Here is a 17,915-nt window from a genome sequence, read left to right on the forward strand (position 1 = left end):
GCGATCATGTGGGGGGGACGTAACCCTTCTGGTCCATGGGGCAGGATGAATGGCTGTCAGGAACAGCCGCCATCTTGCCCCGATCACTGTGTCTGAACCGTGTTGGCAAGTCACTACCCGCCGCACCGTTCTATAACAATGCGCGTTGGGAATAGGCTATACAATCTTTATTTATTTTTTAAGCAATTTAAACACATAATGGCTTATTTTTTGCGAGATGAGATGCACTGTAAAAAAAACTTAATTTTAGTGGGTTTTTAGCTTATTGAAGCAATTTTATTAACTTTTACGTGTGGAGGAAAATAAAATCATCAATTCTTGTTTTGGATTTTTAGCATTTTTTTGGGGGGTGTTCACTGTAGCATAACAATAATATATTATCTTTATTCTACGGATCACTACGATTACGGTGATACCTCATTTATATAGTTTATTTCATATTTGTCCAATTTTATTGAAGGAAAACTAGAATAGAAAAAATTGCATTTGTTTTAGTATTTCCATTTTTATAGCAGCATAATTATAGTATTTTTTGGTTGACGGAGCTGGTTGTAAGCTTATTTTTTGCGTGACAAGTTGTTCTTTTCATTGGTATCATTTTGGTGCTTGTAACTTTTTCGGATAACTTTTTAGAACATTTTTTGTAAAGCAATTTGATAAAAAGTTTAAATTTTTGGCATGTTTTTGGGTTTTTTTTTTACCACGTTCACCGAGGGGGTCCAATTATGATTAGGATTTATTGTACAGATTGTTACGGACGCAGCGATACCAAATAAGTGGGGTTTGATTGTGATTTAGTGTTTTTTATACTTTATTACTTGTGTACAGGGAAATGTGGTGTTTGGGGGGACTTTCACTTTCTTTTATTATTTATTTTTATTTAAAAAAACCTTTATTTATTTATTTTTACTTTTTTTACAGTTACTGCCATCTAAGCTTGAACAAGTGATCTTCTGATCACTTGTTCAAGCTTTTTTACAGGTTACACAGTGCAATACAGTGTCTGCCCAGTGTCTTACAGCCGGGTCCTGCCAGGAGGCAGGGACCCGGCACCGGGATGAAGATCTCGCAGCCCCGGGCACCGACAGTCCCGGGGCTGCGATCGGAGCAGCGGACCCCCCGGTAAGCTTACCGCGGGGGGGGGTCCGATTCCCTCTTGTTAAACTTTAAATGCCTCTAACACGCCGCGGTCAGCGCGACCGCAGCGTGTTAGGGGTTAACACCCGCAATCGGAGAAATCTCCGATCGCGGGTGTTAGGGGCAGGTGTCGGCTATGATATATAGCTGACACCCGCAGCTTCTGGCCCCGGCTCCGTTCAGGAGCCGGGGCCAGAAGCATGACGTAATAGTACTGCATTTTGCGGGATGCACCTCCCGCCATGCAGTACTATTACGTCAAATGTCGGGAAGGGGTTAAGAAAAAAGGCTTTAAAAATGATGCAAATGGGCCTTAGGCTCATTAACACCGATGGAGCTGGAGCCCCTCAGACTCAATTGCAGAATTTTAAAATCCTTTTTTTGGTAAAAAAAACTTGACATAAGAAGCTAAAAAAAGAGTGTGAGTGTGCTTAGTTTACAATCCTTGATCCTAGTGGTAGATTTCCTTTAAAGTAGTGTGATTTTCTCTGTTGGGAAGAAACTGGAGTTGACATTGTGACTGAAAATCGTTGTGTAGCCAAACCATCAATCTTATTTGCAAGTCTAGTCAACTTTCTTTGCCTTTCTTGAGTTTATTCTGGGTCTCAGTCTGCAGATCACATCATCCATAGGTCGCAGTGAGCCGGTGTCCATAATCCCAAAGCTCTGTCCTTCCACCAGCTCCAACTCAAACCTCTGCAGGAACTTGGCCATGACCACCTTTGCCTCCATCTGAATACAAATAGAATAGACAAAATTACGTATATCCATTGCACTGGTTACCCAATTTTTTCTAAATGCAGTCTATCACCTAGCCTGTGCTCCTTGATCCCAGTGATCCAAGATTCTTCTCTTCAAACCTATTATTCACATCTCCAGGACCTCTCTTGAGTTCCACCAATTCTCTGAAGTGCCCTATCATACTAATATCTAACTACCAAAGCTTCAAACACGCTCTACAGACAGGCCTATCACATTCCTTAACTGCATGTAACTTAGAGTCTCTTTTGACTTATATACCCTATGCAGTCCTCCATGGACTAATGAGGCGGTGGCGGATTTATTTTACATAGTTACATAATTTATACTTTTGAAAACAACACATGTCAATCAAGTTCAACCTAGAAAGGCTAGGGATTGGACGAGAAAGGGATTTAGGGGAAACAATTCTATATAACATAACCGTCAATGTAATTTAGGTGTAAAAAGGTATCTGGACCATTCTTCAAGCTCTCTGCTGTCCCTGCTGTGACAGCGCCTGAGGCAGGCTATTCCACAGATCGACAGTTCTCATAGTAAAAAAATCCCTGTCGTCTCTGGTGATTAAACCTTGATTTCTCCAGATGGAGACAGTGCCCCCTTTTCTTTTGATTTGATTTAACATGGAACAACTCGACCATATTTTTTGTATGGACCATTCATATATTTGTAGAAATTAACCATGTCCCCTCTTAATCGTTTCTTTTCCAGACTAAATAAATCTAGTTGTTTTAATCTTTCCTCATAACTAAGACCCTCAATACCCCTTATCATTTTTGTGGCTCTACGTTGAACCCTCTCCAGCTCCAGGGCATCCTTTTTATGGACCGGTGCCCAGAACTGGACAGCATATTCCAGGTGAGGCCGAACCAATGCCTTGTACAGTGGTAATATTACATTTCCCGAGAGCCCAGACCACTTTTGAGACATGACAATATCCTGCTTGCTTTAGAGCTGATTGGCATTGCATGCTGTCATTTAATTTATGATCTACTAGTACCCACAGGTCCTTCTCAATGAGACACTCCCTCAGATTTACTCCCTCTAGGACATATGTTGCAAGTGGATTACTAGCCCCAGTTGCATAACCTTATCCACATTGAACCTCATTTGCCAAATTTATTTAATTAATTTATTTATTCTAAAAACCTTATAAAGAAATGCTGGACCATTGTACAAGCTCCTATTCCTCCTGTGTACCCCCTTCCCAGTTATAGATTGTAATCTCTTGAAAATAGGGCCATCACTACTATTGTCTATTTTTGGTTGCATAGGTAATACATAATTTTGAAACTACTGCAGAATATAAAGATTTATTATTTTTAATATATACTAGAGATGGCTAGTGCTCACCTGTGCAAAGACTTGACCAATGCAAGAACGGGGACCCAACGAGAAAGGAAAGTATGAATAATATGGCCTGTGTGAAAATGGAATTTATTGAAACCAGAAAGTGATTAAGTGAAAGTTTGCAGTATTGGTGCCAGTTAGCCCTTGGCATCCAGACTTTAAAAGGCATCTACCACCAGGATGAAGGGTTGTATGCTAATGAGCTTGAGAGGCTCCAGGCTCCATGAGTGTTAATGGAACCTGGAGCCCCTCAGGCTCATTTGCATACAGTCTTTCATCCTGGTGGTAGATGTCCTTTAAAGGGAACCTACCACCACAAATCTACCTATAAAGGTAGATCCAGGGCCGGATTAAAAGAGGGGCTCCCGGGCTTGAGCCCCGGGGCCCCCACCACTTTCACTTCTAAAGGGGCCCCCACCAGTTTCCGACTGAGCCGCTGACTGTCTCTGTGTGCTATGCTATGCCCCTGGCTGCCCACATCGCACATAGGGGTCTAGGATGTGAGACACAGCTGCCATCGCTGGGGGGGATCGCTGATACACTGTTTCAGCAACAGCAGGTTGTGATGGGGGCTGGCTGGCTGTATACTACATGGGGCTGGTGGCTGTATACTACAGGGGGCTGGTGGCTGTATACTACAGGGGGCTGGCAGGCTGTATACTACAGGGGGCTGGCAGGCTGTATACTACAGGGGGCTGGCAGGCTATATACTACAGGGGGCTGGCAGGCTATATACTACTGGGGGCTAGCAAGCTATATTCTACAAGGGGCTAGCAGGCTATATTCTACAAGGGGCTGGTGGCTATATACTACAGGGGCTGGTAGCTATATTCTTACAGGAACTGGAAGGCTATTTACAGAGGCTGGTAGGCTATATATTACAGGGGCTGGCTATATATTACAGGGGCTGGCTGGCTATATACTTCCAAAAACATTGTTGGAGGGGCCCCAATCAATTTTCACCCAGGGGCCCCCACCACCCTTAATCCAGCCTGGGTAGATCGGGTGGTAGGTGGATCTATAGGACGTGAGGACGTGGGCCTGCTGTTCTGTGCAGACAGCAGGTTTGTCGGATGAGGAGCTGCGTGCCGAGGATTTCTGATAAAAGTTATCAAAAAAGTGCGGGGACGTGAGGATTAGCTCTTAAAAGGGCTATCCTCACGTCCTATAGATCCACCTGCCACCCGATCTACCTTTATAGGTAGATTTGTGGTGGTAGGTTCCCTTTAAAAGAGATGACCCCAAATCCGAGGACTTCCTGCATAGCTCTGATCTATGGGGAAACATTTAGGAAGTATTTGAATTTCCTCTAGTGACGCCACAAATTAGATGAGGCATTACGTGGTATATATGGAATTGAAAGCAATGTACGTTTTCCCAAGGAAAGAGGCTTTTTTGTAGCTGCTCTGTTGGCTATGAATGACCTTCTATTCCATAAAAATATAGCTGGTTCAGATCTGGTTTGTCTATTCCATGACAAAGTATCTGGTTCAGAAAATCTATTCTTCTAATCAGGCGACCCCTCTAATAATTCACATGGAAAATTAATTAGACAATTACTTAGCCGCATCTGGGTGGAATCTGTCCGGGTTAAAGGTAAGAGGATCTGGATAAAAGTGATTCATTCTTCCCATGATGTATGAGTTAAACTGTAGAAAAAATAAAATAAAATAAAAATACTGTACAATTAGAACAGTGACAAAAATGCAAAGCAAAATATTTAATGTTTAATATTTTTATCTCTTTAAAACTCTTCGCCATATTATCGTGTCATGCTCGACAGTAGGGATGAGTGAATCTTAACCTTAGGTTTGGCTTCCACCGTTTGGCAGCTCTGTGTAACCCAGACAGTTCCTTGCTTGTCAGGCAGCTCTACGCCCCTAGCAACTAGGCATTGATGTGATTGGGGCTTATTTATTAAGGGTCCACGCACGAACTTTCGTCAGACTTTCTGGCGTTTTCTGGTTTTGCACGGCTGTGACAGGTATTTAACAGGCCGGCGTGCGGCAATGCGCTGGCATTGCCGCACGCGAACGGATCTTGCTGCAGCTGCGCTGGCTTTCATGCGACAGAATTTGGGGAACAGGCCGTCAGACGACCCGACTGATTCGGGCTGAGTACAGGATTTAACTTTCAAATTGTTTCGCAAGACAATGCATTTACAAGCACCACAAAGAAGAAGGTGCACTCCGGTGGACCTGAGCCGGGAAGCGACACATGCAGGATATCGGGCGCACAATCTTAGTGAATCGCGGCACAGTGCATTATTGTTGGACAATGCACTTTCGGTGAACACTTCGAACCGGGTAAGTAAATGTGCCCCATTATCTTCACCTGGTACCATCAGCCATGTCAAGTTGCTAGGGGCGGAGCAGCAACATGTCCGAACATAGGACACCAAACCTAAAGATGGGTCCGTTCATTATTAGCACAGAGCTGCAATGGTACCAGTACAGGAGCCACATTAAAAAAAAATTTAAAAAACTTTAAAAATAATTGCTGTAATAATAATAACCAACTGGAATAGGTAATTTGGGTTAAACTTAAAGGGGTTGTCCACTTTCAGCAAATAATTGATATTGTTTGTATAATGAAAAGTTCTACAATTTTCCAATATACTTTCTGTATCAATTCCTCACCGTTTCGATAACTCTGCTTGCTGTCCTGCTATAGAAAACTTCTATGTTTACTTCCAGTGGAAAGAATCTGTACATGTCATGTGATGGACACGCAGGTGCACGAACTGTTATTATCCCACGACTCTGATTGCTTTCTGTGATAATAACGGCTTGTGCACCTGTGTGACATCACAAGATCATGGACAGATTACTATCATAGGAAATAAACAGAAAGTCTTTCTATATCAGGACAGCAAGCAGAGATATAGAATTTTCCAATATACTTTCTGTATCAATTCCTAATCTTTTCTAGAACAAAATTTTATACATCAATAGTACAAATGTTAATAGTAAACTTTATTTACATTATCAAAGAAATATATTCTATGTCATACTGTATTTTTAACTGAAACCTGAGAAAAAGTTTACAGACAGTCTGCATCATCAAGTAAAATATGCCCTAGGTCAGTGATGGCGAACCTTTTAGAGACCGAGTGCCCAAACTCCAAACCAAAGTCCATGTAATCATCGCAAAGTGCCAACACGTCTATTTAGCCTAAAATCACACTATACCACTCTATAAGGGGCTTATAACACTGCTACATGATGACCATTACCAGTACAACAAGATAAATACCACCATACTGATAATAAACAGACCAATATCACTAATAATATCACTAAGCAGGAGCAAATACAGTGAGGAACACTACCCCCATCCAGCGAGGAACACTACCCCCATCCAGTGAGGAACACTACCCCCATCCAGCGAGGAACACTACCCCCATCCAGCGAGGAACACTACCCCCATCCAGCGAGGAACACTACCCCCATCCAGCGAGGAACACTACCCCCATCCAGCGAGGAACACTACCCCCATCCAGCGAGGAACACTACCCCCATCCAGCGAGGATCACTACCCCCATCCAGCAAGGATCACTACCCCCATCCAGCGAGGATCACTACCCCCATCCAGCGAGGATCACTACCCCCATCCAGCGAGGGACACTACCCCCATCCAGCGAGGGACACTACCCCCATCCAGAGAGGGACACTACCCCCATCCAGAGAGGGACACTACCCCCATCCAGGGGCAATATGAAGGATTGTTGAATTCGGGAGGGGGTGTGTAGGGTAATGTGTATGTTGTAGGGTGGGTGCACTGAACAGCAAATCTACATGCAATCAGGCAGGTGAATTTACCATCAAATCACCACATGACACATGTCTGTGGCCACACACACATACATATATACATATATATACTGCTCTTGGTCTGGAGCTCTGGGCACCTGTGCCATGCTGTCAGTGAGGGCAGTGTAGTGCACCCCAGGGTCACTGGCAGCATAGCACAGTGACAGGAGCACTGGACCAGGGGCAGTATACATGTGGCCACAGACATGTGTCATACAGGGCAGTTTGGGACACTAAACAATAAGCACATACAGTTGTTCAGTGTCCCAAAGCTGCCTGCCTGCTGCCTGTGCCATATACACACAGAGCAGCTCCTGCCCTCCTGCTGCACTCCTCTGTACTCACTGTGCACCGGCTGCGTGCTCCGGCAGTTCTCTCTCTTCTCCTCATGTTCCCGGGCTGAAGGGGGAGGGGGAGGGGGTGGAGGGGCGGGCACAGACCTGCTGCTGTGTCTCTAGGCAGCATTAATGAGCACAGAGCAGGTCAGACGCAGCCTTCAGTGAAAGAGATCACTGGAGCTCTCGGCGATCGGCAGCTTTTCCTGCCTGCCGGGAGTTCTAATGATTTATATATGGACAGCAGGGGAGATGGTCCGCGTGCCCACAGAGAGGGCTCGGCGTGCCCTCTCTGGCACGCGTGCCATAGGTTCGCCACCACTGCCCTAGGTATTGGCCTCCTCTTTTTATCTATCTGTGATGTATGGACCAGCTCACTGCAGGATAAAGAAGAGTAGAAAAAAGGCACAGAGAAGCTACTTGATGAAATGTATTATAAAGTTTACTAATATCACCTGCACTATTCATTTCTGCAATAAAAATATAATTAGCTTCAAATATTAGTTACACTTTTCAGTGGTGCCATCTAAAAATACAGTTTGTTACATTAAAGCACACCTCTGTGGCAATGGCATTTGGGCTGTAATGCCCAAAGCTACCGTACTACTGCTTTTTCTAAAGGTTTTATTACAGGAAAACGTATGGACCTACAGTATGGTTTGGTGTTTCAAATCACAATGGGGCTTATTTACTAAGGGTCCTTGGATCGCATTTATGTCAGACTTCCCAACATTTTCTGGGACTGCGCGGCTGTGACTGGTATTTAGCAGGGGATTGTGTCGCATGCGATTGGATTTTAACGCTGCTGCGCCGGCTTTCATGCGACAGAAATCGGGGGGCGGGCCATCATACTGAGCGCAGGATTTAACATTCAAATTGTGTCGCAAGATCAAGCACCCACATGCACCGGGAAGAAGATGGTGAACTCCGGCGGACCTGAGCGGGGAAGCAACACATGCAGGATATGGGGCGCACAATCTTAGTGAATCGCGGCACAGTGCATTCCAGTTGGCCCTATATGTCAACTCTGTCTGAATTGACCCTGGTTTACAGCTCTCGCCGCCCATGCAGTCATTTAGTAAAACCACTGCGGCCTCACTGTACTTGCGCCACAGGACTGGTGCATGCGCAATGAAGTGGGCGTTCACTATGCTGGCTATGCTGAGGCAATAGGCAGGTACCAAGTCAACCAGAGAAGGGTCTGATGTAGCTCTTCAGTATAGGGATATTTTGGAGACACATGTTTCAAAACTAATTTTTGTTCAAAAGTTCTAGTAACCAGCCTGTTTGAGAGCTTTTTTTCACGACCGAAGACATCAATTTTTATGTTAAATGTTTTTTTTAATGCTGTTTAAAGTCTCACAATAGCCACCTACTCTGTATAGCCCAGTAAGGAAAGAACCAAAATTAGGTTGGGTATCAAAAAGCACCTGTCACCCGAATATTGGCTCTAGGAGTTGCTTACTAAAGTAAGCAGCTTCCTAGCCTTAACCCAGTAATAGTGTTAAACTGCTAGCATTATTGGAACATACCAATAAAGCTAGCAAACACTGCACTACATAGCCCTCGGAATTCACGAGGGGGCAGTCTGAGTAGGCGGTGACTGCCGCATGAAGCCTGGCAGTTACCGCTGGCCTATGGTGTTGGAAGAGCGGTCCGAAGGAAAAGCGGAGGAGAGGGGAGCGCCTGGGACCGCCCCCTCATGAATACCAAGCTTACAGCGGCCCGGCATTCTGAGGGGTATGTAGTGCAGTGTTTGCTACCTTTATTGGTTCTGATATATCTAGCGGTTTAACACTGCTATTACTGGGGTAGGGCCAGGGAGCTGCTTTAGTAATATTCAGTTGATAGGTCCGCTTTAAAGGAGCTTTATTAAAAACTCCTACTATTTATTGATGACAGCGCATATGTGTTCCTTTGGTGACAGAATACAAACAAATCTTATGTAGTCTGCAGTCATATTGTATTCTTGTGTTAATGTGATGTGCGGGGGAAGATATAAATGAATGTGATTTGAAGATAAGACTACAGGGTTAGTAGAAAGATAGGTATTTTCCAGGGCTGGAATATTGTCAGCCTATCCTTCGGTATTCATGTTTGATTGGTGGGGGTCAGTTCCTGGGGTCATTAACATCCTGCACAATGAATAGAGCACCACTTCACAAGATGTTTAATCCTCACCTTACCATCAGAGTTACTTTTGGTGGAATTCTCACTACTTCAATTATAGTTTCTTCTTCCACTGCTCTTGAAGTACCCGGAGCAGTAGGGTATAATCGCAGAGACTCCTTTAGAACCTTGAAACCAAAAAACTGAATTTATGACTTATTTCCAAATCATACAGGTACAGCTGGACTGGCATATTTACTAATCCTGTCTAAAAATGTATTTAGATTTCTGTAAACTAGCCTTCCAGTAATTTGAGTAACTCTCACTCTCTACATACTCAACCTCTGTTGCTCTTTATTTCTATGTTATTTATGGGATTTAAGTGCTCACTGCAGGAGAAAGAAGCATAAAAAGCAGAGAGAAGCAGCTTTACTTAATGAAGTATACTACAAGTTTACTATTTTCATTTCTGCATTAAAAAAAATTAAATTATACTTTAAATTACAAACTTAAATTTAAATAGCAACTATGGTTACCAACTCCCCTATACACATGCACTTTTATGTTGACTTTGCATGCATTTCTCGTCAATAGGATAAGCCACTAATAGAAACACTTGCCAATGGCATATCTCTTTGAGAGAAAGCCATAAATGTAATGTTTATTGCCAGTTTAACATAATTTCATGACATATTATCAACTTCTATTTAAGTATAAGCACCTGGGAGAGATATTGTAGCTTCCCAAGATCATCATACTCTAGGTCTCTTTTGGCACCAATGACGTCATCCACTTCAGCCTGGACCCTGAAGGGTTAACATATTCATATGCATTTAGGAACTATTGAAGCAGACTTATTATTTTAAATCAGAATTAGTTAGAATTAAGGATTATGTGATATTCTAGTTGGTTTGGGCTTTTCGTTATGTGGACAAAACAAGCGCTGGGCTATTCGTGTAGTTAAACCGGAGAGGAGAGGTATGAATGACTATACTAGGTCATCCAATATCGTTCATGTACTGTACAGGCGGTCCCCTACTTAAGGACACCCGACTTACAGACAACCCATAGTTACAGACAGACCCCTCTGCCCACTGTGACCTCTGGTGAAGCTTTCTGAATGCTTTACTATAGCCCCAGACTGCAATAATCAGCTGTAAGGTGTCTGTAATGAAGCTTTATTGATAATCCTTGGTCCCATTACAGCAAAAATTTTGAAACTCCAATTGTCACTAGGGCAAAAGAAAAAAAAATGTCCAGAACTTCAATTATAACATATACAGTTTCGACTTACATACAAATTCAACTTAAGAACAAACCTCCAGACCCTATCTTGTATGTAACCCGGGGACTGCCTGTATTGCAAGCACAGTTGAGCCTTCCCAAACCACTGATGGTGGAGACCCTTGTGTATGTATAACTGAGACCTACTCTACACAGGTGCAATCTAAGCTCTGGTGTCAAATCTTTTACAGACACTTTACAGTAGGGGCGCATGTGGCTGAATTTTACTGATATTTCTATTACTCTCTCTCACATCTAAATACATTTTGCAGAAATTATTGTCCATACTACAAAATCCAGACCCACTGGTATGAAGGATTCTCCATCACAAATACATTCTGCAACAAATTTATAGAATGTGAACAAACCCTAAAAGTATTATTACGTGTTTATGTATAGCAGGAAACGTTTTATGTTATGAGATCTTTTGTAGCAAACATCTGAAAACATGATTACATACATTACAATGGCTAGGTAGGCATGTTTATAAGCTTTCCATATGTATTTATCACATTTCTCTCTTAGGGTACATTCACACGCGGTATGCCCGCCGTGCGGGCATACCGCCGTGTGCTGGAGGTGAGGAGGAGGTGACCCCTCCTCCCTCCATAGGAAATGGCGGCACACGGCCGCACATCCGCCGAAAGATAGAGCTTGCTCTATCTTTTTGCGGTGTGCGGCCCGGATCGGTGCCACACATGTGTGGCACCGGATCCCCGCCGTGCCGCTATTGCCGTCTATGGGGACGTACATGCGGCCGCAAATTTGCGGCCGCATGTACGGCCCCGCAGATGGCAGTGTGAATGAGCCCTGAGTTTGGATATAATTCAACTATAAACAACACATGAATAAGCTTCCTTGACACACCAGGGGGAGTTCTGTAACTGCTAGTTCTTTATAATCATCCTCCTCTCTGAGTCTCTGAAAATTAGTGATTGTCCTGGTAAAACCTTGTAACGTAATAGAATGACTTGCTTTTCAAGTATCTCTGGATTCCGTGCCAGTTCCATTATAGTAAATGATAACTGATTGGCTGTAGTTTCTTGCCCTATGAAAAGAAAAGAAATAATCCTCGTAGTAGTACATATCCATAGGCTATTTTCAAAGGTATATCCAGTTGTCTTTTTAGGGATCAAGTGTGCGAGTGGACAGAGCCATGAAGGCAAGCAATGATGCAGCAACAGCACAGGCAGAGATTGCAGCACAGGAGGAAACTTTAAATGCATTACCTATTCCAGGGAAAAGTGGTTATTCAAAATTGTTACCAACCTGCTATGAAGAATGTAACAAAGTTGTCCAGTAAATCCTCCATATCACAGTCACCCTCCAGATCTATGAAGAGAGAATGTCACAATAACTTGGACCATTCTGCAGAAGAATCATACGGCTTTTTAAATTTTATAGAAACCAAAAAAGAGAAATGCAAGAATTCTTCAAAATAAAATGAATACTCGTATTGATAATGGAATGGCTAAGCTGTACTTCCACATCCATTGCTGAGGGGTTTACATCATACGGTGGCGCACCATATGTCATCTGCTCTATAAAACGCTACCTGTAGGCTACAGGGCCTTATGGTTCCCTTTTAGATGCATAATAGCCATAATCTTGTAGAAAATATTACCTGCTCCTTTGAGTATCTGTGTGAGGATATCCACAGGAATCTCCTCTCCATCCTGAATTGCCTTTTTCCTCCTTTCAATGCATTCTTTTCCTGTCTTCCGGAGCAGCCTTACGCTTTCCTGGACATCTTTTATAAAAGCACGTTTTTCCCATAAGTACTAGATGTAAGCAAAGTATATCAATGATGTACAGTAATGGCCTGACAATGGAACACAACTACTCAGGGAACCTTTCATTAGGATCACACATTTTCACCTAATGACAGGTTCCCATAGCCTTTGTAATGCTAATTTCCAGTACCAGTTGCTGGGGGCCCCTGGGTGCAAAATTTGTTGGAGGTGCACATTGAATATAACATAGATACATGTCCTCCTGCTCACTATTCACTTTACCCCAGTAATACATCTGTCTTCAGCCTCCTCCCCAGTACATAAAGGTTGCGTGGAGCCATAATAAGTCTGGCACATATAAAATAATAAAACCTTTTCCCGAAGCGCGCAAATCTTTTCTTCTGCAGTGCTTGAATCAGGCACCAAAGTCCAATTCACTCCACGGTCTATGGCGGAGTAGGGAACTTATTGTCAAGCGTAGACGCAGCCAGACCCGAACATATATATGGGCCCACACTTTGGTCGAGGCCCTTTCAAGGGCAAAGTGGGGGGTGAGGGCAAAGTGGGGGGCACCCTATAATTCGACCATGCTAATTCCCGATATGCTTCTATCATCAACATTACTGCTTCCACTCAGTTTTAAAAGTATGTAAAAGTTACCTGGCAACCTGTTAGCAAACTGCATCCAGTAACAGAGGCGTCTGTAACAAGGCTGCAGTCATCATCATTATCTTCTCTCTGCTAGATTTTCCTCTTTCTCTCCTCCCTCACCCGCTTCATGCAGCCCCATGCTCCAAGCAAATGTCTGCCTGCTCAGGAGAAGCAGGAAGAGCCAGAGCGGAGATGCAGTTTGCTGGCAGGGAGCCTGGTAAACTTTTATCAAACTTTAACAATGAGTATAACCAGTAGTGTTAATTATGTAAGGCTATGGGAACCTGTCATTTGGTGAAAATGTGTAATTCTGTAATCACTTTTCCTTTAAATGGCTTTGGGTGTGGTGCCTTTTCTTTTTTGTAGGGAATCCCAATGTAGGGAATCCCAATGCTCTGCACCCAGGCACAACATGGTGCACTGAGTTTGCTTAGAGTGTCTATTTAATGTATCAAAAATTAAAAGTATATTGTACAATATCATGCTGGCCACTATTTATATGATTGAAAAGATATATAATCCATACTCTAATAAATGGATTTCTCATCTCCACCATAGCTCTCATGATCAAAGATATGGCTCTTGGAAACGGAGTTAGATCATCTTCTATTGAGTTCATTTCCATTCCAAAGGCAACCTAGGCAAGAAAATGAGTCATTACTTGAAGCCCCTAAAACCTGCATGCAGAATCAAACACACATACCACCCCCCACCATCACACACCTACTGTATGTCAATAATACTGTAGCATTTTTATGTTACAGAGGAGCTTTTTTTATTTAATTTGGGTGGTTTGGGTGGTGGCAATTGACATTTCTAGCCAACTATAGACATACCTTTGATATCACCTCCAAGGTAACTCTAATCATGCCGTGCATTCCAACATGGATACTTCCATCTGCTTTTTCTGCCAGTCTCTCCATCAGTTCCTCTGCTTTCTGATTGAAGGGTCCCATTAATCCTATCAAGTATCTGAAAAGCAAAAAACTGATCCATTATATATTTATAGAATAGAACAATTTCACCTGCGGTCATCATATATCTAACAGGTCAACTGCATTCTGTCATATACCCAGATTTTTAAGACTGTAAGATGCACCTTACCATTAAACAGCCCCCAGATTTAGTAATCCATAAAAAGGAAAAATATACTTTACACTAATTAAGAATTCTGTTGGTCACACACAAGCACAGAACAGCCCAGTCACTGATCCCTGGACACGGCTGTACCACCACAGGCTCCCCATCCATTACCCAGGTACATATATTACAGACATTAAGGGGTTGCCCCGGGGAGATCCAGTACATCAGCCTCTCACTCCATATTTCATGCACATACCACCTGCTGGAGACCTGCCAGGATGTAGGACAGCCCTCCAGCCCCTCTACTAAGCATCACATGAACACACTCATCACTGCTAAACACACACAAACACACTCACATGAACACACTCGGCACTGTTACACCGACACAGTAACACACCCAGCACTGCTATATTCAAACACACAGAGTAGCACACCCAGCACTGCTATACACATCCAGCAGCGAACTGAGCTCTACTATACACACAAAGCAACACACCTGGCACTAATATACACACACAGTGACATACCCAGCACTGTTATACACACAGCAACACACTGATCACTACTGTATGCACACAGCAACACACCCAGCCCTAATATACACTCTTACTCTCTCCGTTACAGTGCGGTGAGCAGGTCCGATTGTGGTGCAGCCTCTCAACTCCCAATGGAGAGGGGAGGGATGAGGAAAGCTCACCTATTTTATCTTCAACAGGTTGCAAACTTCCCACAGTTTGTGGACCTTAAAGGGGTATTTCTTTTAAGACAAGTTTCTTAAATATACTCAGGATTACAAAATAACACATTCTCAATTCAATGTTATCAACAAAAATTGCAGCATTTCACACATATGATTCCAACCTATCTTTATCAGTCCTGCTGTACTGAATTTCAGTTGCCCCTGGTTTCCGACCCTGGATCTTCTGACTTTAGGATTGGCAGCCATGCTGCCTGACGGTGTGGGGATGAGCTTCTCTCTGCTACCTGTAGTTCCCCCTTCCCCTGCATTCCAGGTCGAGCTCTCAATGATGCACACTCACTTCCTGCCAGCAAACAACAGCCAGCTGCAAGAGGTGAGATACAAGCTACAGGCAGATAGGTTCTTTATCCAGGGAGGGAGGCACATCAGGTCTGATAGTATGAGAGCAAAGATATAGCAGAGCTGACTGCGTCACTGTGTGTAATATGCATCTCATGGATTTCATCATATCATCTCTGATCTGCCTCATCTCTCTTTCTATGTGTCAGATACCAGTACAATGTTTAGAAGGTATATGAAAGAGTATCTAAACCCTGCACCCTGATAATCTAAGCACATTGTCAGCACAAAGGAAACATGAAGTGTCTGCATGAAGGAGTCCCCACCCACACTCTGGAATCTTACACTGACCATCACTGAGTGATAGGAGCTAAAACAGCAATATAACCAAGTAAAATTGTAAAGTAAGGGGTTAAAAATTACCTTTATTGTATAAACTAGGGGATCACTAGGGGATTGAAATGTGAGAATTTTCTTTCATGGGCAAACCCTTTGCACACAAACACTTTGTGTGTACGTGGCCTTAAACTGTATATTACCGTCAAATATAAATACTGTCTCCTTTTCATATATGCAACAAAATATACAAATTCTCCCTCTCTTACCACCGTAAAAAATACCATATTTTTTTAACACACAAATTTACCTTCCTGATCCTTATTGGGTCCTCAAATCAGAAAAGAGAGCACAATCCAGCTGAGGTGTCCCATAGCTTTAAGCTTTATTCACATTACAGGAGACGTTCAATAGATAAACACAATAGTCAACTATTAACCCCTTAAGGACGGAGGGTTTTTCGGCTAATTTCTCGCTCTCCAACTTCAAAAATCCATAACTTTTTCATTTTTACGTGTACAGACCTGTGTGAGGGCTTATTTTGTGCGTAACAAATTTGACTTTCCCGTAATGTTATTTATTTTAACATGCCGTGTACCGCGAAGCTGAAAAAAAATTCCAAATGTGGAAAAATTGAAAAAAAAACCGCACGTGCGTCACGTTTTTGTGGGCTCAGTTTTTACGACTTTCACTCTTCGCTCCAAATAACACGCCTACTTTATTCTTTGGTTCGGTGCAATCGCGGTGATACCAAATTTATACAGGTTTTATTGTGTTGTAATACATTTTCAAAAATTAAACGAATGTGTACAAAAAAGAAAAAAAATTTTTTGCCATCTTCTGACGCTAATAACTTTTTCATACTTTGGCGCACGGAGATGTGTGAGGGGTCATTTTTTGCAAAATGAGGCGACGTTTTCATTGCTACCATTTTGAGGTCTGTGCGACATTTTGATCATTTTTTATTTCATTTTTTATGTTATGTAAAAAGGTGTAAAAGTCGCATTTCGGACATTTGGGCGCCATTTCCTGCCTCGGAGGTCACCGCCGGCCGTAACCGTTTTTATATTTTGATAGATCGGGCATTTTGGGACGCGGCGATACCTAATATGTTTGTGATTTTTACTGTTTATTATGTTTTATATCCGTTCTAGGGAAAGGGGGGTGATTTGAACTTTTAATATTTTATTAATTTTTTTTATTTTTTAAACTTTTTTTTTTCTTTTTTTTTTCACTATCTTTTAGACCATCTAGGGTACATTAACCCTAGATGGTCAGATCGTTCCTACCATATACTGCAATACTTCTGTATTGCAATATTTGGCATTTTTGCAGGTCATACATTACAATGAGCCACTGGCTCATTGTAACGAACCTGCATAAGCCATGTAGCCTCGTGTCAAAAGAAGACACGAGGCTACCATGGTAACCGATCGCCGCCCCCCCGATGACGTTCGGGGGCGTGGCGATCGAAAAAAAGATGGCGGCGCCCACGCGCCGGCGGCGTTTAAAAGACGGCGGCGACTTTGCCGGCGGCGTTTAGAGGGTTAATAGCCGCGATCGGTGCAAGCACCGACCGCGGTTATTAGCGGTGGGGGTTTTGTGCAAAATGCAAAAACCCCCACCTCTGTATGAAGAGGACTCAGCCCGTGAGCCCTCTTCATACATCCCTTATACCTCTGCGCCGTAGAGCTACGGCGCAGAGCGTTAAGGGGTTAAAGGAAACCTACCATGTGAAATTCAACTTGTAAGCTTCAAATACCGAGCACCAGCTCAGGGTGAGCTGGTGCCGGAGCATATTTTCATTATTCTCCTAAACTGCTGTATTGCGGTTTAAACACTTTAGTAATCTTTATAATAGGAAATGCCGGAGAGCTGACTCACGAACGGAGCCGGCACCAGAAGCAGCAGCTGTCAGCTTTCTATCCCCTTACATGCCGCGGTCAAGCATGACTGCGGCGTGTAAGGGTGTTCCCGCTATGGATCGGATCCCCTGTGCCGCTTACCGGGGGATCCAATCCACTTTTGGGCAGTCCCGAGGACTGCCCAGTGCCCTTGAGCTGCCCGATCTTCTAAGCAGTCGGACTCCTTCCGGGTCTGACTGTAAACTGTCCGCGCATGCGTCTTCATGCTCAGACAGTTTACACTGCTCTACAATAAAAAAGTATTGTAGAGCAGTGTATTGAACTTGAACCAGCGATCAGAGCATCACTGGTTCAAGTTCAAGTATGGAAAAGTAAAAACATGTAAAAACACTAAAGTTTAAACATTAGAATAAATAAAA

General features: G+C 43.1%; 1 pseudogene; it reads right to left on the reverse strand.

Annotated features, from left to right (window-relative positions):
* Positions 1-1,419: 1,419 nt before the first annotated feature.
* The window catches only part of LOC140068785 (cholesterol 24-hydroxylase-like), a 29,173-nt pseudogene continuing 12,677 nt past the window's right edge, over positions 1,420-17,915 (reverse strand).

This window comes from Engystomops pustulosus, chromosome 7 (assembly GCF_040894005.1).
Source record: "Engystomops pustulosus chromosome 7, aEngPut4.maternal, whole genome shotgun sequence".
NCBI classification, from domain to species: Eukaryota; Metazoa; Chordata; class Amphibia; order Anura; family Leptodactylidae; genus Engystomops; species Engystomops pustulosus.